This window comes from Petaurus breviceps, unplaced genomic scaffold (genome assembly GCF_028583685.1).
Source record: "Petaurus breviceps papuanus isolate PSGF00001 unplaced genomic scaffold, PetGlider_PUasm1.0 207, whole genome shotgun sequence".
NCBI lineage: Eukaryota > Metazoa > Chordata > Mammalia > Diprotodontia > Petauridae > Petaurus > Petaurus breviceps.
Window position 1 is genome coordinate 18561121 of NW_027185850.1, and position 26244 is coordinate 18587364.

Here is a 26244-nt window from a genome sequence, read left to right on the forward strand (position 1 = left end):
ATACATAAAGAACTCCTTGACCTGAAACTGAAAGTCCTCCACATTCTGGCTCCTCTTTGCCTACCTTACCAGTCTTACTTTGTGCTATCTCCTTGTTCAAACTCTAAGTCAGCCCAACTGCCCTGCTGGTGATGCCCCGTATAGCCCAGTGTGTGTCTGGACTCTAGGTCTTTGTCCAGCTGGCCTCTTGGCTCTAAAATGCATTTGATCCTCACTTCCCACATTTACAATCCCTTTTGGTTGTTGTTATTTTGGTCAAGTTATTTCAGTCCTGTCTGACTCTTCATGACCACATTTGGGATTTTCTTGGCAAAGAAACTGGAGTGGCTTGCCATTTCATTCTCCAGCTCATTTTCCAGATGAGGAAACGGAGGCAAACAAGGTGAAGTGACTTACTGAGGGTCACACAGCTAGGAAGTATCTGAGGCCAGGTTTGAATTTAGAGATGAGTCTTCCTGCCTCCAGGTTTGATGCGCTATCCACTGAACCACTCCTTTAAGTACAATTCTTATGTACCTGAAATATAAAATCTTTCCTTAATTACCCCTCTCTTCATTGTTATCATTCTTTCCAAGTTGAAATTACTCTCTTAATGTGTGTCTATGCTGTATTTGCTTCCATCTCTTTGTGTGTATTTAATTATTTACATCTTGTTTTATTCACTAGAATATAAGCTCCTTGAGGGAAGGGACTGTTTCTGCCTTGCTTTGTACCTTTAGCAGTTAGCACAGTGCCTGCCACAGATTGTTTAACAAATGTTGATTAATTCATCTTATACTTCCCAGAAAATTGTAAGCTCCTCAAGGGCAGCAGCTTTCATTATTTTTTTTATATATATAGAAGCCATATGCCACAGTAAATAGCAGCCACCCTTAGAATCTGAAAGACGGGTTCAGTCCCTGCATCTGATACATATTCACTTTGTGAACCTAGACGAGGCTAACTTTTCAGTTCTATAAGGGAGAGATATCATACACGAGGCCTATAGGCTATATGTGGCCCACAGTACTCCCCAGTATGACATAAACCAGATGGAAATTAATTGGGACATATTTAATGAAATAAATAAGAAAATAATAAAACACAGATAATATTACATTTAAAAGCTAAGTCAATATGTGGCCTGTGGAGATCCTTACTAAGGTTTAATAGCGTCTCATTTCTAAGTCTGACAACAAAACTTTAAGCACCTCTCTGAGCCGATAATGACCTGTGTAAGTATGGGATGTTTTCCTCTACCAGGGAAATGATAGATGCCTTCTCTTTTCCCGCATGACTAAAGTTCTCTGTGCCATCTGTGACAGACTGCCTCCATCTTTTTCTATGTCCTTAGCACCTGGAACATAATAGGGTTACAAAGCTATTTTATTGGAAAGACTAAAATGTGAATCCTTGTAGGCCACTGAGTCTAGTTGTACCTTCTAGAGCTATACACCATCAGCCTGCCTCAAACAGTAGCTTAAAATCTTAGGGAGTACTAAGGAAGAAATGAAGTAATGAAAGCTATTGTCCCTTATTTATGAACATGCTACTGGCCCATCTCTGGTAAGCTGAACTGCATTTGGACAGTGTCAGTATTAGTCCAGAGCAGGATAGCTATGTAGCCAAATCACAGGACTGGTGATGAAAAAGGCGTAGCTATCAGAGTCACAGTGGGTCCTGATCATCCCACTTGGACTAGAGCCGAGCAAAGGCAGCCCGCATAATCTGGGACAGTCAGGACAACCCTCACTGATATATTGGAGATTGGACTCCCCTCAAGAGCCGAGCTACAGGGAGGGTGTGCAGACGTGCAGAGTTCTTGCTGCAGGGATGAAGCATGATATGGTCATGATACTTTAGGTTCCTTGAGTCTTTCCTCTGCCGGGTGCCTCGTTGGTATGCAAACCCTCCCCACCAAGAATCCAGAGGGGGTATGAGGGATATGTTTCCCTGAGGGTGCCTGGTGTGTCTGCCTCGGTGTTACTAGACTGCCTCAAGGTCTGGACACAAGAAACAAGCTAGGAGGTGGTCTAGAATGAATCTTTGCCTTAAGGCACAGTAGAAGTTGCATATATAATCAGGGCCTACCGAGGACTTTCACCAGTAGGAGCTATAGACGTTGTATAGTTGGCAGCTCAAAAGATGGTTTAGGGCTTAATTTTTTGTATATATTTGATTTAGACTAAATATAGGACACCACCCCCAATCCGACTTCTATAAAACCTCAGTGTAGCCTATATAATTCTGTGTATGTGTGTGTGAGTGCATATGAGTGTGTATGTGTGTATGAGTGTGTGTGAGTGTGTGTGAGTGAGTCAACCAACATTTATGATGTGCCTACTATGTGCCAGTCATTGTGATAGATACTGGAGATACAAAGGTCTCTGCTTTCAAGGAGCTGGCAGCCTAATAGGTATTAAATGAATATATATGTTTGTGTGTGTATATATATATGCACACACACATACATGTACATGTATGTAAACATGCATACATAATGTATTTGATGAATATATAACATATATACACATACACACATATAAACACATGAATTTGAAATGTCTGTATGGTTATATAGGTATATTCTAGAAATATGTGTATGTGTTTATTTTTCTTTTAAGAGATTTTACATTAGGAAAGAAGTCTGTATTTGGGAAGGCATATATTTAAAGCTAATGTAGTTTCTGGATGACTTTATCTAAGAACTGAATGTACTTTGAGTGTCCTGAAGAAATTAATAGTAACAATGAAATAAGAGAAATTGATCATATGAGTTTATCCTAGACTGGAAATGGATCTCAGATTCTATCTACTTGAACTCATACCTGAATAGGAAGGAATGGAGAGAGTGTTGGGCCTAAAACCGGAAAGACTTGCTTTTGAATTCTGCTTCAGGCACTTACTAGTTGGGTGACCATGGACAAGTCACTTAACCCGTTATCTTCAGTTTTCTCAACTGTATAATAGGAGGATGAACTCAATGCACTAAGTTCTTTTCCAACTCTACATTTATTGTTTATTTTTGCTTTTTGGAGGGGGGAAGGTAGGATTATTGGATTTAAATGACTTACCCAAGGTCACACAGCTAGTTTTGTGTTGTGTCTGAGGCTGGATTTGAACTCAGGTTCTCCTGTCTCCAGGGCCAGTGCTCTAATCACTGCACCACTTAACCTTCCCGCAGATCTACATTTATGATTCCGTGATCCTTCATTTAGGAAATAATGTTGTTATTGGTACTATTAAAATACTATCACCTCTCAACTCCTTTTTATGCATTTGAGGTCAAATAAAAGTTGATATTTTGGAAGGAGTCCTGGCTGGGAATCAGAAGACTAAGTTGTAGTGTTGGCCCCATCACAACCTAAATGTATGACATTTGTCAAGTTGGACTCTCCTGCCCAGGCCTTGGTTTCCCCATCTGTGAAATGAGGAAATTGGACTCCATGGGATCCCTGACTATGTCTGCAAGGAATATTGAAGATCAATCATCTGCTCATTTTTCATATGAGTAAATAGGCTCAGAAATGTGAAATCCCATGTGTAGGTTACACAGGTGGTAAATATCAGAGATAGGATTGGATTCCTTACTTCAAGGTCAGTGCTGTTTAGCCTCTCCCAGTCTGCCTCGTGGCTCCTTAAGGTCTCTCCCGGGTCTGTGGCCCTATATTCTATTTACCCAAAAGAAAGTAGCCAAGCCCTTCTAGAAAAATAAAGCATTTCTTTAAACCCAGGTCTGTAGGTATTATTTTGAAACAGTCATTCAAATTAGCATATTATTTTGAAACAGTCATTCAAATTAGCAACAGCTACTCTATTCTGAAAGTTAAATCATTAGATTAAGTCAGGCTGTAGGCTCTGAACTTCCTTTACCCTTTTTTTCTTTCCTTTTTGAAATTGAAAATCTCAATTTGGAAGTGATTCTAAAGGAATTCAAAGAAAAAGAAGCTTGAAGCTTGGATTAGTCTAGAAAGCTGTTTTTCCACTTAATCCAAAAAATAAAAGCCGATTGTGACTGACGACTCAAACATTACTCAGCTAATGAACTGCCTGGGAGGGTGATTTATGGAGTGAGGAGGGGGCGTCAGCTGTCCTTGCTGCTATTGGGTAATAGCTTGGTTTGGAGGCTTTGGGCATCTCATCTAGGAACTTTGGGCTGGATCTCTCTGCCTGACTGGGTCAGCTGCTGCTCAATCGGCAAGTAGTCAGTTAGCTTGCCTCCTATCTCAACCAACTTTCAGGGTCAACATGACTAGCAATATTGGTCATCTGAAATCACTGATCTGGCTTTTAATTGAATGAACATCCTGTGCTCAAAGCAGGAGTCCCGCACATGATTCAGGAGGTCTGGCTTCAAATCCTTATCTGTCACTTGTGCTCTCTGGGACTTGGGCAAGTCACTTATCTCATTGTGCCACAATTTCCTCATCTGTTAATTTAGATTATTATATGAGGAAATTATCATATGAGAAAAATAATTTTCTATGTAATATAGTGTCGTAAACTGGGCCTAAGAATTATTGATAATGAGACATCTGGAGCAATGAGGTAGAGGAGAAACACATAAGTCTATTCAATACAATCCAATCAGCAGTTATCAAGCATCTATTGTTAAGTGCCAGGAACTGTCCGAGGTCCTGGGTATAACAGACAAAAACAACTCTCAAAAGGATCTAATATTACACTGGGGGAAAGCAACATATACCCAGACAAGTAAATACCACACAAAAACAGTAAATACAGTGTGATTTTAGAAGAGTAGCATTAACCCCCAAGGAAATCAAGGAAAGCCTTCTACAAAAAGTGTTGTCTGAGCAAATCTTTGAAGGGAGCTAGGGATTCCAAGGTGTAGAGCATAGAGGGAGGGAAATTTTAAGCATGAGGGAGACCCTTTATGAAGGCAGAGGTGATTATTGTGCATAGGAAACAGAAAGTAAGCCACTTTGGAACCTATAGCACTGAATTTTACATCAGTCCAGAAAGAGAGTTGAGAGCCAGTTTGGGAAGGGCTCTAAATGCCAAACAGAGGGGTTTCTATTTCTCAGAAGCCACAGGGAGCAACTGAAGTTTCTTGAGCAAGAGTGAAACATTCAGATCTCTGTGTTTAGGAATGTAAATATTATAGCTATGTGGAAGGTGAACTAGGAAGCAAAAATCTGGGTACATGGAGAACTATTAGGCTATTTCAGTAGTCCAGGAGGCAAGTGATTAGAACTTGAGGCAGAATGGTTGTTGAAAGTGAAAAGAAGGGAAAGATACAAGAGATGCAGGGAAGATAGAATTGACAAGACTTGGCGAATGATTGACCAGTGATAATGATAATTATGATAAGCAGCACTTATTTAGTGCTTTAAGGTTTGGAAATTAGCAAACGTCTTTATTATGTCTTGGGGAGGGGCAATGAGGAATCCAGGATGACACTGAAACTGACTGGAAGTCTAGTATTGTATGGCAGAACATAGAATGTCTTCAGTTCCCCACATAATGATTTAGAATTAGATAAGGCATTATCCTTAAGTTAACCCCAAGCTGGGCTTTCTACAGGGCTTTGGAATTGCACCCCCCCCCCAACAAGCCACATTCTCATAATACCCAAATTGTACCATCTGTTGCCACTTTCAGGAATCCAGGACAGTTGAACAGCGGGCTAGGCAAGCATCAGCTGCTGCCAATAGCCCTGATAAGGGCATGGCACTCTCTCTCCCTTAGAGACTGACTATAGCTTAGGTTTCTGTACCCATGCTTCCCAAGAGGCTGCATTACTGTAGAAGTGAGTTTGTTGGCAAGAGCTAGAGAGCCAAATGAAACCATTTTGTTTGAGAGCAGTGAAGCTCTGGAGTATCTAGTTGCCTGTATGGCTTTCTTTATGTTCCCTTATGTTATCTGTGTATTTCTGGGAAGTCTCATGTAATGCGTTATACTATAAATTTCCTGAGGACTTATAGTATTTGCCAGAGTTGGGTAATGATACAAAATGATTAATAATGCTTTCTGAAATCCTCCCAATCTCTCTGTCATGTCTGTGTCCAATCCCATACAAGTACTGCGTCTTATGAAGTAAAGTGTTTCAATAAATAAATCTTTTATTAAGAGTCTACTAAAGACCAGCCACTGGGGATACAGAGATAAGATATGATCCCTTCCCTCAAGGAACTTGTAATCGAGTTGGAGAAGAAAAGTATATATCCATTTCTCTCTCTCTCATATACACACACACATATATAGTACATACAGTATGTATACACATTCATGTTATACATATATACACACATACATGTTTATATATTTAGTGTGTATACACATATATATTATACATGTCTATCTATATCTCTATATACATATATAATTGTAGAAGGATGGTTCTGGCAGCTGTGGGGCCAGGAAAATGTCATTTGACATGAGCTTTGAAAGAAACTAGGAATTCTATTATGCACAATGTCAATTATTTATTTTTGTAGAGTGTTTAAAGATATGCTTCAATGGAGGGTGGGCTGGGGATCCATAGTCTTAGAAGGAGGTATTCCCTTCTTTAGTAACTGGCTCCCTAGTAATCCAAAGCTTCTTTTTAAGTGCCAGGGTCTTTGATGTGAGAGACCAAGAGATAGTGACTTACCCAGGATCACCTGGCTAGTAAATATTTAAAGCAGAATTTTAACCCAAGCCTCTACTTAGAGGCAGTTGGTAGCACAAGGGCTAGAGCACTGCCCCTGGAGCTAGGAAGACCTGGTTTCAAACCTGGTCTCTGATCCTTACTGATTGTGAGACCCTGGACAAGTCCCTTAAAGTCTGTTTGTCTCATTTGCCTCAACTACAAAATGGAGATAATAATAGCACTTACCTCATCAGGCTGTTGTGAGGATCAAATGAGAGAATATTTGTCGGCAGCTCTTAGTACAGTGCCTGGCACATAGTAGGCTCTATATAGATTCTTACTCCCTTCTCCCTTCCTTCCTTCTCTCACCATTTTCCTGACTCAGGACCAATGTTCTGGGCACTGCACCATCTAGTTGCAGACAGTCTCAGTAGGCTTGTACTTGATACCTCTCCATTGTGTTGGTCTTCACAGAGCTTGAGCACATTCACAAGAGCACATGGAAGATAGGGGAGGAGACTGAATTGATTTACTGACAAAAAAAGTATTTTAAATCTTACCAAAAACAATTGCTTTTGTGACCCAAGGTTGGGCAGGCTCCAGGATGCCCAGAGTTGATCACAGCAGAGCTCTCACACCATGAATCCACAAGTTTCACCAGGTTTAATGGCAAGTAAATAAGTGGTTAACACCTTGTTTCAGTTCTACTTTCTTTTGAGACTTGTATCAAGTCTGTTAAGAAACAGAACATGTGAACCCCACAACTTTTGGACTTCTGGGCAGGAGCTATACCATATATAAGGAACAACACAAGATGGACAGACAGAACTTCTTGGGATAAGCATTGTGGAGGCAGGGCAGCTGCTGCTGGACTGAAGACTGAACTGAGAATTGAGAAGAAATGAGAAGAGGGATGAGAATTGAGAGCTGAGACTGAATTTCTTGGAACAAGACATGTGGAGACTGGATAAGGTGTTTTTGATATTGAGAACAGAACTTATGGTGCTGAAGACTTCCAAGATTCAACCGGAGCTGCCGAGGATTTCCAAAGGCCAGCCAGAGCTGCTGAGGATTTCCAAGGGCCAGCCAGAGCTGCTGAGAACTTCCAAGGGCCAGCTGGAGCTACCAAAGACTGAGGAAGCATGACTGTTGTTCCAGTACTTTGTGCAAATGTTGTTGTGACTTTGTTAATGTGCATGAATGTTCTTGTGGCTTTGTTAAACATTGTCTTCCCAGGAACAGAGGCTGTGAAGGATTTGAGATGGACTGGACATTGTGAGCTTCAATATGGAGTGGGAACTGGACAAGGAACTGGATGAAGAACTGGGCAGGGAGCTGGAAAATGAACTGGGAGCTGCCTGCCTTTGAAACCAGGTGAAAATTGGATAGATTCAGATAGGAGCTGGGACCATGGAAGAGGAACCATGGAAGCTGAGAGCCAGCCTCGAGTCAAGTTGAAAGAAGAGTTTATTTGGATAATATGTACTGACTGAGATTATGATTTATTGTGACCTAGGAGTGGAGAGCTTTGACTTTTGTACTTTGTGATTGAATTAAGGACTTTGTGATTAACTAAATGAATGTGCTTTGCTTAGAACTGTGTGACCACTCTGTTGAAAACTACATGGCCATTTTAGTGTTAAGTTGTGAACATTGTGAATAAAGGTACTTTGTTTTCTGTGAATATTTTGCTCTAATTTGTTACTGAATAAATAGAGAATTCACTATACTGTGTAATCACAGTAGCAGTCCTCTGGAAAGCTGTGCGTGCAGGGCTTTATGACTGGAAGTCAAATCAATCTGGCTGGACAGCTGTGATTTACTATGGGCTTGGAGTGAGGAAGACATCAATTCAAAGCTGAAACCAGAGTCTCGCTAGCTTTATAATCCCTGAGAAGTCACTCATGCTCTGACAGCCTCAGGTTTTCTCATGTATAAATGAAGATAATCATAGCACCTAAATCACAGGGTTGTTGTAAGGAAAGAATTAGATAATATAATTAAAATACTTTGCAAATTTAAAAAAAGCTACATTTTCAGTTGTTATTCAATTGTGTTCAGTCATGTCTGACTCTTTATGACTCCATTTGAGGTTTTTGTGGCAAAGAAATTAGAGGCATTTGTCATTTCCTTCTCTAGTTCATGTTACAGATGAGGAAACTGAGGCAAACAGAGTGAAGTGACTTGCTCAGAGTCACGCAGCTATTCTGAGGCCTGATTTGAACTCAGGAAGGTGAGACTTCCTGACCTCAGACCCAGTGCTCTCTCCACTATGGCACTGCCTAGCTGCCTCCAAAAGCTACATAAATGTCAACTATTACTTCTTACTAGAGAGTGAGTAATGTGGGAATTCAGCCAGAAGTTCAGACATTGAAAAACTGCAGTGTCTAGTAGAAAGAGCTCTGAACTGAATTCGAATCCTCCCATGGGCTCTCTGTCCCTGGTTTCTTGGACACATCTAGTCTCCAATGGCCTCAGTTTCATCTGCATTAAGAGAGAGCTGGGCTAACTAATCTTTAAGGCTTCCAGCTTTAAGACTGTGAGCCTAAGATAGTCTAGTTCAGTTTGCCTCAATAGGCATTCTTCCTATGCAGAGTACTTCCCCCTAAATTGACTGGAGAACTTTCTCTTTCTCTAAGCCTCAGCATGGGAAGCAGTGGTGGTACAATGGAAAGAATGCAGTCTCTGGAGTCAGAAGATCTGAGTTCAAATCTCACCTCTGATGCTTTCTACTCATATGACCTTGGCAAATCCCTTCCCACTCTTAGATCTGAATTTCCTCCCCTATAAAATATGGGTATCCTCAGAACCCTTCTAGCTTGGGAGCCTTCCCTCACCCTAACCCCCACACCTAGTTCTGGATATTTCTCCTTCATTTACCTGGCATAGAGATACAATGAAAAGGATGCTGCATTTAGAATAATAACAAGACCTGAATTCCACCCCCACTGCTATTTATCAGCCTCCTGACCACAGGCAAATCTTTTAGATTGACTGGGCCTCAGTTTCCTTGGCCACAAGATTAGGAGTTGGATTAGACGATCTCTGAAGTGCCTTCACATTTCCCTACCTCCTCTCCTGCACTTACCATAGTTGGCTGGTTGATTGGTTATCCGTCATTCTTTAAGAGGACTGAAATGACATCATCATGCTAAAATCGAGTTTCAGTGTGTCCAAATGTGACTGATCAGACCAATAAGAGCCTGGAATGCTCTACCGGAGGTAGGGCACAAATAGTCCGTGTGAACATTTGGGGTGAATCCTCAAATTTGTGCATTCTGTATTATTTCCTTTGTGCTGTTTCAATTCTGCTTTGCTCATAGAGCACAGCACCTTCTCTGATGTGGGCGCGCCATGTTGATCAGTCCCAGGCCAGTGTCTCCTATGTCACATAATCAATTCCAAATTTCTGAGAGATCTTGAGAGTGTCCTTGGATTGTTTCTTCTGACCACCATGTGAGAGCTTGCCCTATGTGACTTCTGCTTGCAAGCATACAATTTGCATTTGAATTATGTGGCCAGCCTATTGGAGTACTGCTCTCTCTAAGCCAAGAGAGTTTGGGTGTTGTCTTTGTATCTACAGTCCCTAGCATAGCACTAGAAACATACTTGCTTTTCTCTAAACCCAGAATTCCATTTTCCATTTCTCTATCTTTGAACAAACTACCACATTCCTGGAGAGCCTTTACAGATCTTAAAATCCTTAACTTAGATGATTTGCTACTACCTATATAAGGCTCTTCATCTCTCTGTGTCTCTGTCTCTGTATCTCTGGCTCTGTCTCTCTGTCTCTCCCTCCCTCCTTCTCTCTTTTGGTTAGGGCTCTCTTCTAACCGTGCCTACATAATTATGTGTTTTGCATGTTGTATATCCTCAGTAGAATTTGAACTTCCTGTGGGCACGTAAACTATATCAAACTTTTGGTTTTGTATAATAGGCATTTAATAAATGCTATTGGATGAATTATATGCTTCTCTTCTCTCCCTCCCTTCTTGCCCCCCAACCCATTTTTTCTTGTTCTCCCAGCTTGGTTGACCCTTAATTATAATCCTTCCCTTATATGAATTATAACATATTAAGTAATTGTTTTGGCTACCATTGACCAGTTCAGCTATTCAGTAAGAGTCTCAGGGAAGTTTCAGCATGCTAAGAGAGTAGTTATATCTGTAAAAGCTCCTCTTGCTTCCTCTGGTCCCCAAATCATGACTTGGGACTCAGATTGAGTAACTGTGCATCACTGTAATGGTAGGCTTGAAGCTTTCCTATGCCTTGAAATCAACAGGGTAATGTGGTTACTGCATGAATTCGCCTCTGTTCTTGATAAATGATGCACGTCACCTGATTCTCTTCTATTTGCTTGGACATTCCCCTGCCTCTCCATTTCTCAATGATGACTTGTCTCTCTTGATTTCCTGAATCCAATTTATGGGCTGCACATTTTGGTCATATGGCATTATATCGCTACTTAATGGGCTAAGACCCACAGCCTTAGAAAGAAATTGAATCTTAAAATAGTATTGGTGGAGAGCAGAAATTCTCAAGTGATTGTTTTCGACCCGACACTATTCTTTATTTGGGATTTTAGCTAACGGGAGGGCAGCTATTGATTCCAAGTCATAATCTTTGGATAAAGGGAGCTGGAGTAGTGAAAGGAGGCTTGAGCAAGGAGTCAGCAGGCCTGAGCTGAATTTCTGGCTGGCTTGCTTCCGAGCTCATCTGCAATGCAGATTTTTTTTTTTTTTGCAATTGAAAGGAGGAAAACACCAAAGAGTTTGGCTTTCTAAAAATCAATCAGCAAACCCTTATAAGTGGATTTAAGGTCAGAGAGACCTAAATTCTAATCCAGCATCAGAAAATCAACCTTATCTGTGAAACAGAAGTGCAATAGCGTTTTTTGTGGGGAATCATATGAGAAAATGTTTATAAGAAGTTCTGCATATCCATTGGGGCAACTAGGTGTTTCAGTGGAAAGAATGTTGTGCCTGGAGTCAGGAAGACCTGAGTTCAAATCTACCTCTGACCCTTATTAGCTGTGTAACGCTGGGCAAGTCACTTAATCTCTGTTTGCCTCAGTTTCCTCATCTGAAAAATGGGGATAACAATAGCACCTACCTCCCAGGGTGGTGGTGAGGACCGAATGAGGTAAAAATTGTGAGATGTTGAGCACCCAGTAAGCCCTATGGAAAAGTTAGTTACTACTGTCATTAGGATTATTATTGTAAATGGTAAAGTGCTCTAGGAATGCTGCCTATTCTGGTGATTATTAAGTGCCTACTGTGTGCTGGGCATTATGCCAGGTGCTGGGGGCACAAATCCAAGGGATGCTAAGACTCTTTCCTCTCAAGGAGCTTTCAAGCATCTGACACATTTATGGAGTGCCCACTGTGGGCATCAGTGCGCGGGAAGAAATGGCGATATGCAAAGAAGCTGCTAATTTATGTTGATTATTTTATAGCCTGAAACACTGCTGAAGCTGTTAATTGTTTCAATTTATTTTGTAGTTGTTTCTTTAGAATTTTCCAAGTAAAACATCTTATCATCTGCACAAAGCGATCATTTTCTTTCTTTCCTCCTTGCCAGTGCTCATCTCCTCCATCTCTACCCCCAGGCTCCCTGGGGTGACAGCTCCTTGCCCTGGTCTTCCCACTCTAGGCACAATCCCCCCTCCTTGGTCCACACGGGATTTGTGACTGGACCCACCTCTGGGGTGTGAGCGATACGGAGCTTCTTTTTGCTGCCCCCACAATCAGTCCCCTCCATGCCAGATGAGGACCTCTTCTTCCTCAGGTGCAATACCACAAGCAGTCCCCATGCTGGGAGGCCCTTTGGAGTGTGCTCCTGCCTGTGCCGTATCCACTGACCTTTCTGGTTGTCATTTTATACTCACCTGGTCTAGAAAAATGACTGTGATTTTTATCTTGGATTTTCCAGTCAGGACATGGTTCTGGTGCTTTCTGTAGATCTTTGTAGAGGAGGCTTGATTGGGGAGCCCAGCTGTATTTCTTCCTGAACCTCCGTTGTCATCTTTGTGGATCTCCTGTGCCAGAAGTGGAAGTGAGGGCCAAGGAGCAATCGAAAGAACAGCACTGTAGATATAGACTTCTGAAGGACAGACACTGTTTCCTGTTTGTCTTTGTTGCCCAGCGCTGAGCATGGGGCCTTCAACATGCTTGTTCAGTCACTCAGCTCTTTGTGACCCCATGGAACCTACTGTCCATGGGGTTTTCTTGGCAAAGATACAGAAGTGATTTGTCATTTCCTTATTTAACACATTTTATAGATGGGGAAACTAGGGCCAACAGCGTTAAGTGACTTGCTCAGGGTTACGCAGCTAGCAAGTATCTGAGACCAGATTTGAACTCAGGAAAATGATTCTTCCTGACTTCAGGTCTGGCACTCTACTGCACCACCTAGATGCCCCATGATATTGGAAGTTTATAAAGTACATAATGTGTCTCTTGATTATTTTCCTCCCACACCAATACTGTGAGTTAGTGTCAGCAAATCTGTCTCTCCCCAAATTTGTTGCGGGAAGTCAGGACTTGTCCAGTCTTCTGAGCACTGGACATTACAACTTGTGAAAAGCTTAACCCCACAGAATAAAAGCACAGTTTTTCTCTAGACAGAGAGATAGAGATATTTAATGGGAATTGTGAAGGACACAGATGAGAGAGGAGAATTTTTATCTCAAGTACAAACATAAAGTACAATTCCACTAAAAGTGGGGAGCTGTTGAGGCCACAGACTGTCACCAGGGAAATTCCTGCTCAATGTAAACAAGCAGCTCCATCAAAAATGACTTATAGGTAATGAAAGTGAAAGCCTTAACAATAATCCTAAAAAATATAAGACAGACAATTATTCCTGAAAGGAGAACAGCAGTAGATTATCAATCGATACCTGTCTGAGGGATACTGGGGCCTCTGATGTGTTCACCTGAGAAGGATATGAGTGTGGCAAGGAGATCTCATTTTCCCTCCAAAAAGAAAAAGAGAAAGACAAACATAGGTGGGCCAGTAAGAGAAAGAATAAGACAGAAATGGAGACAGAAAGAGAGAGAGAGAGAGAGAGAGAGAGAGAGAGAGAGAGAGAGAGAGAGAGAGAGAGAGAGAGAGAGAGATATGAAAAGAAAAACAAAGAGAGAAAGGGAGAGGTAAGAGAGATAGACACAGAGATAAACAGAGACCCAGACTGATACCTAGAAAGACAGACACAGGGAAAGAGGCAAAGACAGACAGACATGACAGTGATACAGAGAGAGACAGAGGGAGAGAAAGGAGGAAGAGGAGAAGGGAGGGAGAATGCATACATGCATGCCTGCTGGAAAAGGAAGGCTAGAAAGGAGGGAAGGAGGAGTAAAACAGAAACAAGAATTTGCTTCTTGTCTCATTCAGAAGGAAGCAAGATAAGTCAAAGAAAGATGCTTGAAAACTGATGCATAAAACCCTCCCTACCCCCTCTACTCCACTCAGGCCACTCATCCCTTTGGGTTTGGCTTGCTGGAGTAAGCAGCATCATACCTTCCAAGTGCCACCAATTTCAGAGGCCAATGAGGGTCTCTCCTGTTTTGCTTTGTTTTGTTTTTTCCCATTAATGTTTATAATTTTCCCAATTACAAGTAAAGAAAGTTTTCAACATTCATTTTTGTAAGATTGTGAATTCCAAATTTTTCTCCTTCCCTTCCCTCCCCTCTACCTAAGACTGTAAGCAATGTGATATAAATTATGCATGTACAATCACATTAAACATATTTCCACATTTGTCATGTTGTGGAATAAGAATCAAAACAAAAGGGAAAAAAACATGAGAAAGAAAAAGAAAACCAAAAAAGTCAAAATAGTCTGCTTTGATCTGCACTCAGACTCCATAGTTCTTTCTCTGGATGTGGACAGCTTTGTCCGTTCCAAGTCTTTTGGAATTGTCTTGGATCGTTGTATTTTGGAGGAGAGCTAAGTCTACATAGGTGATCATTGCACAATGTTGCTGTCATTATCCATACTTCACTCAGCATCAGTTCATCTCAGTTTTCCAGGTTTTTCTGAAATCTGCTTGTTCATCATTTCTTATAACATGATAGCATTCCATTATATCCATATATATATATATATATATTATATCCACAACTTATTCAGCCAATCTCCAGTGGTTGGGCATCTCCTCAATGTCCAATTCTTTGCTGCAGAAAAAAAAAAACACTATTATAAATACATTTTTATGTGATAACTGTTATATATTTAAAAGGAACAGCAAGTTGTACATAATAGATTTTCAGTTTCATGCATAATCATTTTTTATTTTTGCATTTTTTAGCTGTCCCTCCCATTTTTCAAAGGAAGGTGTCAACTGGAATTGAGTGGCTTCTGCTCATTAGTAGAGAGAAAGCTGCCTCTTTGATCCAGTCCACATAAATCATTGGGAAAGATTTTTGAATCCAGAAGGATGGAAAGAAGGGCTGTGCTCTATTCCAAGCAGTCACCTCCTCAGCTCATATCCTGTTGGCAACCCTTTTCCCTGAAAACTATTGTCCTGGCTAGAGACCAGAATGAGTTACCCTCGCTCCCTTCATTTGAGATGGCTAAAAGATAACTTGATCTCACCATTGTTAATTTAAGGCAATAACAAAGATGGTGGGGAAACAAGGTCTTCTATGTCTCCCCATCCATCAGAGGGTTGATGCTGCTTCTCAGCCTTCCCAGCTCATCACAGTAAAATAGCTAAGGTCCTAGAAGTAAGCAGAATAGTTATTATCATCTCTACTTCTAAGATAAAGAGACTGATTCACCCAAAGGAGTGACTTTCCCAGGGTCACATACTGGTAACTGTTTTTTTTTTCCTCTTACACAACAGTCCAGTGAGTTCATGTAGGCAAGCTTGTTACCCTTAAATCTGTTGGGAAGTCTTTTGTCCACCCCACCCACAACTGCCTCCCTGTTTACCCAAAGCCCCACCTTCCCTGTAGAGAATGGCTTTTTAGTGAAAGAGAAGCCATATCCATGTGGGCTGGCAGAAGATGGTAATCTGACCTGGGGTTTCCCAGGCCAGCCTCCTCTTTTCACATCTTCCACTCTCACCAACGGCAGGACTTGCAACTTTGCCCAGACTTCACCTCCAAAATCTGTCAGAAGTCAGGAACTTCCACATCCACTCTAATTAGGCTTTGGGGTGGGCTGATAATTGGGCCTAGATCTCATCTGGGGAGGCCTAACCTTTGCCTGTGAGCCCTATAGCTCCCTGCTGGCTGTCATCCTACACAGGTCTGCAGCCAATGATGCCCTCGGAATGTTCATCCTTCACCTGGTGTATCTTCATCATTTATGTGCCCGTCAGAGATGATCTTTGGCCTTTTGTTAATTACATTTATTTTTATCGTCCTCCATCCATAATACTATCATCTTTTCAATTACCCATTTATTCATTTTGAGCCGGAGATTTTTTTCTCCCCCCTCCCACCTCCCCTCCAAAAGAAGGTAATTTTACAAAGTAGCTCCTGTGTCTCTGATCCAATCAGATTCAGACAGGGCAGAAATTCATCAGGCCAGCTTCTCCGAGAAGGCAGCTCCTTAGTTAACAAAAATCACCCACTTTACTCTCTCCCTTGTCAGTGGCACACACAGTGACTCAAAATAATTTGAAATCATTTATTATTATTCTTACCAACGCTTTGAAGAATAGCAGGAAATAGCTTTTTTGAAATAACTGCTTGATTCAGCTCGTTTATTCAGCCTGGATTACAATTTAATTCCCTGCTTCAAAGAGAGCTCCAATTCAAAAAATCCTCATCATTTAAGATTTCATTATTTTAAAGCTTCAACATGACTTTTTTGTTGTTGATGGTGGTATGTTTTCCCCCGGTTCAGCAGGTCCCACAAAGTGAGAGGTCAGTGGAATTTCCCATCAAAAGTGTCTCTGAATAAAATCGGAGGAACAGTAATTAATTAGAGGAGCTCAGTCTTGATTGTGGGCACAAAGGTTTAGTCCTCCATTTGGCAACTCTGCAGTTAAGGAAATGAATTATGTGAGCAATGGAAATCATCCTGGCTGGGAGCTAGCAGCCCCTACATATGGAGGCCTCCTGAAAGAACACCAGTGACATCACGATGGAAATGCTGAACCTGTAATTTCTAGGAATGTCTTTCTCCCAGAAGGAACTGTGAGCAAGTTGAAAGAATGCACCAGCCATGGTAGCACCCATGCTGCCCAAATTCAGAGGCAGGATTAATGGTAGCACCAGAAAATACCTTAGAGAACATTGAGTCTAATTCCTTTGCTTGACAGTTGAAGAAACTGAGGCCTAAAAGTAGAAGGATTTGCCCAAAGTCGCAGAGCTAGCAAATGCAACCTCTATCAATTGTGAAGATGATGTAGGAGCAAAGATTGCTTCCTAAAACGTCTTTTACAAAGCTCTTTCATTACAACAATTCTACAAGACTTTTTTAGCCCCCTTATATTTGCCTGCTGATGAAAGATACCCCAGTAGATGAAGGACTGATTAAAAACCCTGAATGGGAGTTGGTCTGCCATAGTGTACTTCAATGTTTAGAGACTGGTCCAGGAGAATCAGCCAACAATGGTGAATTGGCATTTATTAACTCATACTATGTTCTAGGCACTCTGCTATTGCTAAACACTGGGGTTTCAAATACAAGTAAAACAAACAAGATAAGACACTCCCTGCCCTCACTGAGATTACATTCAAGGGAGGGGGAAGGCAGCACATAAAGGGGAACTGAAATAACCAAACTACCTATCCTGAAGGTATCAAAGAGAAAGAGGGAGGCCAGAAAGCGAGCTAGATATGTCTGCTCTGGGCACTCTCCTTAACCAGAGGTTCTGGGAAGAACTGTCCAATCAGTGGCAGAGACTCCAGGGCCCTGGGCAAGCTTAAAGGCCACAGCCTTTTGCTCTGTTTTGGTTTTTGTTTACTATTTACTACTTTTTATACCTAAATCTCCAGTTCCTTTCTTCAAACTCCTAGCTAATTGTAACTGTATATAACTGCTAGTGCCCTCCCTACCAAACTACTTTGCATTTAACTAATAGGTATCTACTTGTATTAACTATCAGTTATGCGTGTATGTACTTGTGGATAACCCTGTTAGACCAAACGCTCCTTGCTGTGAGGAATTCTTTCCTCAGTTGTTCATTCATTCATCCATCCCCAGCACCTAGCCCTGTCTAGAACATCGTAGACTTTACTCAGCCCTTTCTGATTCATTGAGTGATAGATGGCCAACTCTGTGGAGAGATGAGGTCCTTACCTCTGGGGATACAAAACTAAGGGACCCCCCAGGTTCAAGGTCCAAGGTCTATGGAATACAGGGGTGGTGGTTCAGTAAATAGAGCACTGGGCCTGGATTCAGGAAGACTCCTCTCCTGAGTTCAAATCTGGCATCACTTCCTAGCTCTGTGACCCTAGATAAGTCATCTAACCCTGTTTACCTTAATTTCCTCACTTGTGAAATATGCTAGAGAAAGAAATGGCAAACCATTCCAGTACCTTTGTCAAGAAAACCCCAAATGGGGTCACCAAGAATCAGACACAGCTGAAATACATGAACAACCTCAGGTAAGTCAAGGAATTAGGGAAACCTGAAAGAAAAAAATCATAGTACACTCCTCTGTAAAGAAGGAAGAATCAGGGGCGGCTAGGTGGCGCAGTGAGTAAGAGCGCCGGCCCTGGAGTTGGGAGGACCCAGGATTGATTCGGGCCTCAGATACTTAACACACACACACACACACACACACACACACACACACACACACACACATACACACACACACCCCCGGCCGTGTAATCTTGGGCAAGTTATTTAACCCCAATTACTTTTAAAAAAAAAAAAGAAAGAATCAGAAACTCTAGTCTTTAAGATGCTGCTTTCTTCATAAACTTGAATCTCATATGTTGACATTTACATTAAAGACCCCAAACCAAAACAGAAACAAAAACCATCACTGGCCTGTACATTTCCCATGGCCTCAACCACCAATTATGTTCCTGAACCTTTCCAATAAACTAGGGACAGCTAACTGTAGCCCAAGGTTTTGTTCCCTTAAATGTGGTTTCAGACTTATAAGTTTTGTGTAGGAATTGACTTTCTTCTTTTTGATATATTGTTACTAACTTAGGACAACATCATCCATTTAGAAAGCATTTACTGCTCAAGTGTAGGGAAACTGCCCAGGAGAACTTGGTCCATTCTCTTGTCTCCAGAAAGCTCCTGAAATCCTTTTAAAAATGACACCAAAAGTATTATAATCTCCATCAGGTAACAGGTTTAGGTAGAAGGGACAGACAAAGGACTGGTTTGTAATCACACAAATAAGTGAAAGAGTCAGGATTTAAACCCAGATTTGTTAGCTTTAGTTCAAGCACGCTTGCTGCTATACCATGCTGTCTCTCCAAAGTCGGAGTAGAAATCTGTCATAAATGACATACCAGGGATCATATCTCCAGTGAAGACCTTAGACAAGCAGCTAGGTGCTCAGTGGATGTAGCACTTGGCTTAGAATCAGGAAGACTCATCTTCATTAGCTCAAATCTGACCTCAGACACACTTAACCCTGTTTGCCTCAGTTTCCTCATCTGTAAAATGAGGTAGAGAGGGAAATGGCAAAACATACCAGTGCCTCTGTCAAGAAAACCCAGACTGTGGTCATGTAGGACCAAACCTGACTGAACAACATGAGACTTTAGACGTCATCTATAACCTCATTTTATAGATGTGGGAAGTGATATTCAGGGAGAGAAAATTATTTGTTTCAACCGCATAGTGGGAGAGCTGGGATCCTGTTCAAGGTCTCCCGACTCTCTCTCTCCATTCTGCTTTCTTCCTTACACTGGCCTTCATATCTGAGGATTCCAGGAGAGATTTTCTTCACATGTCTTCCTGAGCTCCCTCACTCCTCAACAACCATCTATTAGATAGTTCAAGCTGTATGTCCCATAGGTATCCCCAACTCAAAATATCCACACAGAATTCAGGATCTTTCTCCTCAAAAGCACTCCCTTGTAGAACTTTCCTATTTCTGTGGAGGGCACCGCCATCCTTCTATTGGTCGCATTCAGAGCAGCCGTATTAGACCCAACTACTCATATCCATCCAGTTGCCAAATCTTGGTCTAACTCCATGATGTCTCTGGCATCTATCCCCCTCTCTCTGCTTACACATCCACCATCATAACGTGCCTCCTCTTAATCTCTCCTCTGGGTTATTCTGATTAGACTCCTAATTATTCTCTCTTCTATTGACAACAGGAGTTTCCTAAAGCTCACGTGTGACCATGCCACCCTGCTCCTCAATTAATTGCAGTGGTCCCCTATGACTCTAAAGATAAAATAAGACCTTTGGCATTTAAAAGCTCTTTCTGACCTGGCCGTTTCCTCTCTTTGCAGGCACATTACCCATTACATCCCTCCACACACTCTATAATCCATTTAGACTAACCTTGTGGTTCCTCACACACAATATTTCATCTCCTATATCTATGTCTTTGTGCTAGCTCTCCTTTACCCCACCCCCATTTCTGGAATGCTGTGACTTCTCACTTCCATCTCTTAATTTCCCTTGTTACCTTCAAGACTCAATTCAAGCATTACTTTCTACAGGTTATATTTTCTACTTTCTTCCAACTCTTGGTACCTCCTGCCATCAGGTTACCTTGTATCTTTCTTGTATGTTGTGGATATGCCTGCCCTAAGGTAGGCATTATTTCCCTACTATTTTTGTCTCTGTATACCCAGAGTGCAACAGAATGCCTGGAACTTATACAAATTCATGTTGATAGGTTCGTCAAGCAAACCAATACTGATCCTTTCCTAAAGCTAGGTTGCACAGTGGACAAAGTGCTGGGCTTGGAGTCAGGAAGACTCATCTTCTTGAGTTCAAATCTGGCCTCAGACAGTCACTCTCTGGCCCTGAGACAGTCACTTAATCCTGCTTGCGTCAGTTTCTTCAGCTGTAAAATGAATTAGATAGGAAAATGGCAAACGGTTCCAGTATCTTGGCCAAGAAGACCCCAAATAGAGTCAGAAAGAGTTAGATGAAACTGAAAATGAATGAACAACAATTTCCCTAGTATATTCCAACCAGAAGATATAGACTTATTTTAGATTCAGCCACCTCAAGTGACCTGAGGCATTCCTCCAAGTTTATAAAAAAAAAGAAAAATAAATAAATATAGGAGGAGGAGATGGCAGGGCATCCCCTGGCATTTTCTTCTGTAAGAGGAGATTATTGATTCCTACTGAGAAAGACTAGTGGAAGATAGAAGCCCAGAAAGGCATTGATATCAATCCTACCTATAATGGCAACATGGAGTTTTATTTTTCCCTAAAATGAGCAAGAAAACCTTTTTCATTTGCTTTGTCGTGATGCTTTGTCGCTCACTACCCCATCATGCCACTCCGACTCCTCGGGCCCTGTTAGGTCTCTGTAATGTTCCCTCCTTTATTTCTTTAGTTCCTCCCTATTTTTAGATATTGCTCAAAGGCCACCTGCTCTGTTGAGCTCTCTCTGAATCCTTTCCCACTCTGCAGCATCACCCATTATTGACAAACTCACTCTTTGGGCCTCATAGGATTATAAATTTAGAGCTGAGAAAGACTTCAAAGGTCACTGATTGTAACCACCTTGTTTTATAGTCATTAGAAGTTAAAGGACTTTTCCAGGGTCACACAGTGGATAGGCATAAAATGAGGGACTTGAACTCAGGTCTTTCTGAGTCCTAGGGTAGTTCTTTATCCATGACACCATGTTTAAGAGAATCAAAGCTCTTTGAGAGTAAAGATTATGACATTTGTTTTGGGGAGTTTTGTTTGGTTGGTTTTTTTTTTTTTTTGGTATCTCCAGTGCCTGGCATATACCGTGTTTCCCCAATAATAAGACAATGTCTTATTAATTTTTTTGGACAGAAAAACACCAGAGTGCTTATTTTCAGGGGAGGGCTTATTTTAATGAACATTGACAGCAATTTTAATAAACAGGTAAATGTGAACAAAAAAATGTACCTTTATTCAATAAGCAAATCACTGGGGAAGAACAGGATGAAGCACTCACTGCTGCAGCTCTGATTGGATGCAGCGGGGGGCGGGGCGTGCGTTTCACGGGCGACGGGGCGGGGAGGACGGTGCATACAGAGGGTACCGTAATGTAGCGTGTAGCGCAGGGGATCACCTTCACTACAGTAGCAATCTCAATAGGGCTTATTTTCGGGGGAGGGCTTATTTTAGAGGAATCTTACACAGTAAGGGGAGGGCTTATTTTCGGGATAGGTCTTATTATCAGGGAAACACGGTAGCAGAAGCTTAATGGACTCTTGCTGACAGATTAAAGCTAAACAATTTAGAATCCCCACTCTAGTTCTCTTGATGAGCCAGTCCTGGGATTTTTCCTCTTGGTTACAGTTTTCAGTCTAGTCTACAGTAGGAACACAGAATAAGAAAGAATCTGACCCTGACACAAAGGCCTAGACTCAATCTTAAGGGCAATCTATTTCAGACATGCCATAAAGATTGCTAAATTTCATCCTAAAGCTCCCCTTCCAAAATTCACCAAAATGATCTCATCCAAAACAACAGGATCTTCTAGGTACAGGTATTACCTGACTTTTCCAAGTGTCCTTCAGAGATGTTTAGCTTTTCAGAAAGGTGAGATTCTAAGAGGGATCAAATGAGCTTGAAAATGACTTCATGGTAAGATGGGGGAAATGAAGAATGAAATCATAAAAGGAAAAAATTGAAAAACCTTTGAAACAAAAACTAGGTCTCAAATGGAATGGTGACAAGCTTACACATTTTTTTTTTTTACATTAGAGTGAACATAAGTTGCGTGCTGTCACACGCCACGAGAAATTTGAGGTTAAGACAACCTGAAGTCCCATTGAGCTTTGGTTGATTGTTTATTGCCCATTCTCTGGAAAAGGCTTAATTAGAGTCACAGAATACCAGAGCAGAGTAGTAGGTCTCATCTTGTCTATCATGGAAATAATGCTGGATTGAGGGGTCAAAGGTCCCTGGGTCAAAACCTAACTGCTACTTATTACCTGTGTTACCTTATGGAACTCATTAGCAATTTTTGGACTTCATAACCTCATTAGGGAATTGAACTAGCTAGGCCCCTTCAGCTCTAAAGCTATGATCCCATGGCCATATGGACTCCTCCATAAAGGAATAACCCCTGCCATACGCAATATAGTTTCTGTTTGAATAGCTCAAGTGATAGAGAACTCACCAGCTCTCAAGGTATCAATGAGTTATGTTCTACTTGTATCATTAATATGGCAGCATAGTTCTAAGACTAAAATGATATTCTTTTTTTCTGGGTAGCTTATTTTATTCATTTAAGAACATTATTCTGGGAACGGGGTCATAGGCATCACCAGACTTACAAAAGGGTCCATCAAAAAAATTGTTTTTAAAAACCCTTTCCTCAGGAGGTGTCCAGGTGGTGCAGTGAGTAAGAGCGCCGGCCCCAGTGTTGGGAGACCCGGGATCGGTTCCGGCCTCAGATACTTGGCATCCACACACACACACACACACAATAACTGGCCATGTAACCTTGAGCAAGTTACTTAACCCCAATTGCTTAGGGGTGGCCAGGTGGCTCAGTGAGTAAGAGCACCAGCTCCAGTGTTGGGCCCAGGCTCAGATACTCAGCACCACACCCAGAAATAACTGGCCGTGTAACCTTGAGCAAGTTACTTAACCTCAATTGCTTAAAAAAAAAAAACAAAAAAACCTTCCTTAAACCATGTTACAAGTCTGGGTTTTCACCATCATAGTTTTCCTCAAGACCCGCCTGACCACTACAGCCCCAAGGAATCTCTCTTTCTCCCCCGACCCCTCAGACCTTGTCATCTGTACCACTCCTATGGCACTTGTCTACTATCCTGACTTATCATTATGTGGGTAGATCTTATCTCCCTGGCTAGATGGAACACTCCTTAAGAAGAGAGAGAGAAGACATCCTATACTTCTCTGTTGCTTCCACGGCACCCAGCATAGGGCCATGTACACAAAAAGTGTTCAATAAAAATGGACTGATCAATACCTCCAAGTCACCAAGCCTCACCACACTTCTTCTCCTATGTAATGTGTTGCCAACACAGAGACACAGATGCCAGTTTCATTCTTGTCCTTCATCCCAAAGAAGATTTGAGATAATAATGGTAGATCTGATTTGATGGGAAATCTTCAGTTTCTATGATGAAAGTCCCCCTGTATGAAGGCAAGCTGCTGAACCAGGTCCCATTATCCGCCTCAGGAATGATTTTCAGGTTCTATCACCATCTCTAAGGTTCACAAATAGATGATTTTAATATATATGTTTCTCCTTGACCATAGAAATATGAACAGGAACCTAATTCATGAAATTTGCTAATTGTTCCTCCAGCACCATATTCTTGATCAGGAATTTCTTCTTCTTTTTTTTATTTTATTTTTTGGTCAAAGCCTCTTTAGGCCATATGGTAAAGCTTAAGGACCCCTTCTCAGAAACATGCTTTTAAATCCATGAAATGAGAGACAGGGAATGGCAAAGGCAAGCAATTATATTGAAATATAAGCATCTGTATACATGTGCATATAAATACATATATCTTTAAATATATACATATTTAAAATTATATATACATATATTTAAAATACGTACAACAGAACATGAGATAAAATATTACAAGTGATCTCTCAGGCCCCTTCTGCCTCTAAATTCTCACATCTTTTACTTGACATCAAGAGGGAGAGACAGAGATCTCCTTGGTAAGACTGAAGTTATTTCACAGACTCATAGATTGACTGGGACAGAAGGGATGATAGGATTGGCTGAGCAATGGGTTCTTGACCCTATCTGTGTGCCAGAGATCCCTTTGAAAGTCTGATAAAACCTTTGGCCTATTTCTGAGAACATCATTTGGAAGCTCATAAAATAAAATAAAGATACAATTACAAAGGAAGTCAATTATAATAAATTGTTTTTCATCCAAGTTCATGGGTCCCCTGAAATTTCCAACTCAAGAATTCCTAAGGTAAGGCAATGTTCTTAAGATACAAATGAGAAAGCTCCTGTCCAGAGGAGAGAAATGATTTGCCAGTGGCTTTACAGCTGCTCAGTAGCTGAGCCCAAACTGGGACCCAGATCTCCTTGTTCTTTGTCCATTGCTCTCTATAGTACCGCTATTAATCACTCTTCGTGCTTTAATGGGTAGATGAATGAATTAATAAAACTTAAAAATTCAGCATTTGCTCTGAACAAAGCAGTGTGCTAAGTGTTGGGGAAACGAATAGAAAAGTCAGACAGTTCCCTCTCTCAAAGAGTTCACATTCTTTTTTTTTTTTGCTTTTTGCTTTTTTGGAGGGGGTGGGGTAGGGCAGTTGGGGTGAAGCGACTTGCCCAAAGTCACACAGCTAGTTTTTGTGTTAAGTGTCTGAGGCTGGATTTGAACTCAGGTCCTCCTGTCTCCAGGGCTGGTGCTCTATTCACTGTTCCACCTAGCTGCCCCTGGAGTTCACATTCTTATGGAGTAGATACCATATATGGAAGGTTTCATCTGGAAGTCAGATGGAATGGTCCCATGGTCCTTAGGTTGCACCATCGAGGCAAATATTCCTGCTTCTTTTTAATGTCATTTCCACTAATAAGATCCTATCAATTTTAATACTGAATCACTTGACAAGGCCAATGACTTTTGTGGCAAGGATTTTATGTTCTGGGTCTTCTGTAGCTGTAGCCCCCGCAGGAGCATTTACCAACTTGTATTTCCATCGCAGTTGCTTCCCAGGATGGTGATTGAGGGCACTGCACAGAGAGCATGGCTATTTCAAAGGCCCTAGGCTGTCTCTGTCAGGATCAGAGGAAAGATTGTGATGGCAGTTTGTCCTACGTGGTTCATGTTGCCTCTTGACTGTCTCCCAGTGTGCCTTGCTACTTCAGCTGGTCTAACCTGCTTGCCCTGTAAGTGGCACCTAGTTAGCAGTTGGTGGGGAATGACCATGCTCTTTTTCACAGGTATTGCCTCCCTAGATGATGAATATGAGGGTTGGACCAGAAGCTGGAGCAGTGGTTGGAGGGGTGAGCCCTACCAAACTTTATTTGACTAGTCTTCGGGTAACAAACATACAAGCTATCACTGTACCTGGAAGAGGGGAAGCCTCCCAGGGTTAGAGGACAAGCTTGGGTTGTGCTCTACTGGAATAGCCCTTGGTTATTCAAAGTCACGGAGAAATATCAGCATGTAGGTATTAGATGGCATTATCTCTCAGGTTCCATCCGGCTCTCTCTCCTATAGGCAGGAAATCTGTGTAAAATTCCAAAACACAGAGTAGAAGAAAAGTCACTAGATAAAAGGGGAAGTCTGGTGCCTGCTGCCAGGATAGGAGATGGATGCTTGTTCCACGGGAGCCTTACCAGGGGTGAGTTTTCATCTCTCTACCCTGTGTGAGCTGGCAATCCAGTGTGATTAGAGAACAAAACAATATATAATAAAGAACTAAATTGTGTGTTAGGGTCAACTAGGAAATCAGATTGTATATAACAACCTGCTAATTGTGCGGGTCTACAGAGTAAGTGCCAAGGAAATTCGTGGAAAAGGGCTCAACAAATATTTACTACTTTTCTGCTATGGTTTGGGACTATGCTAGGTACTGTGTAGGCAAGAGTGTGGAATAGTGAATAGATACA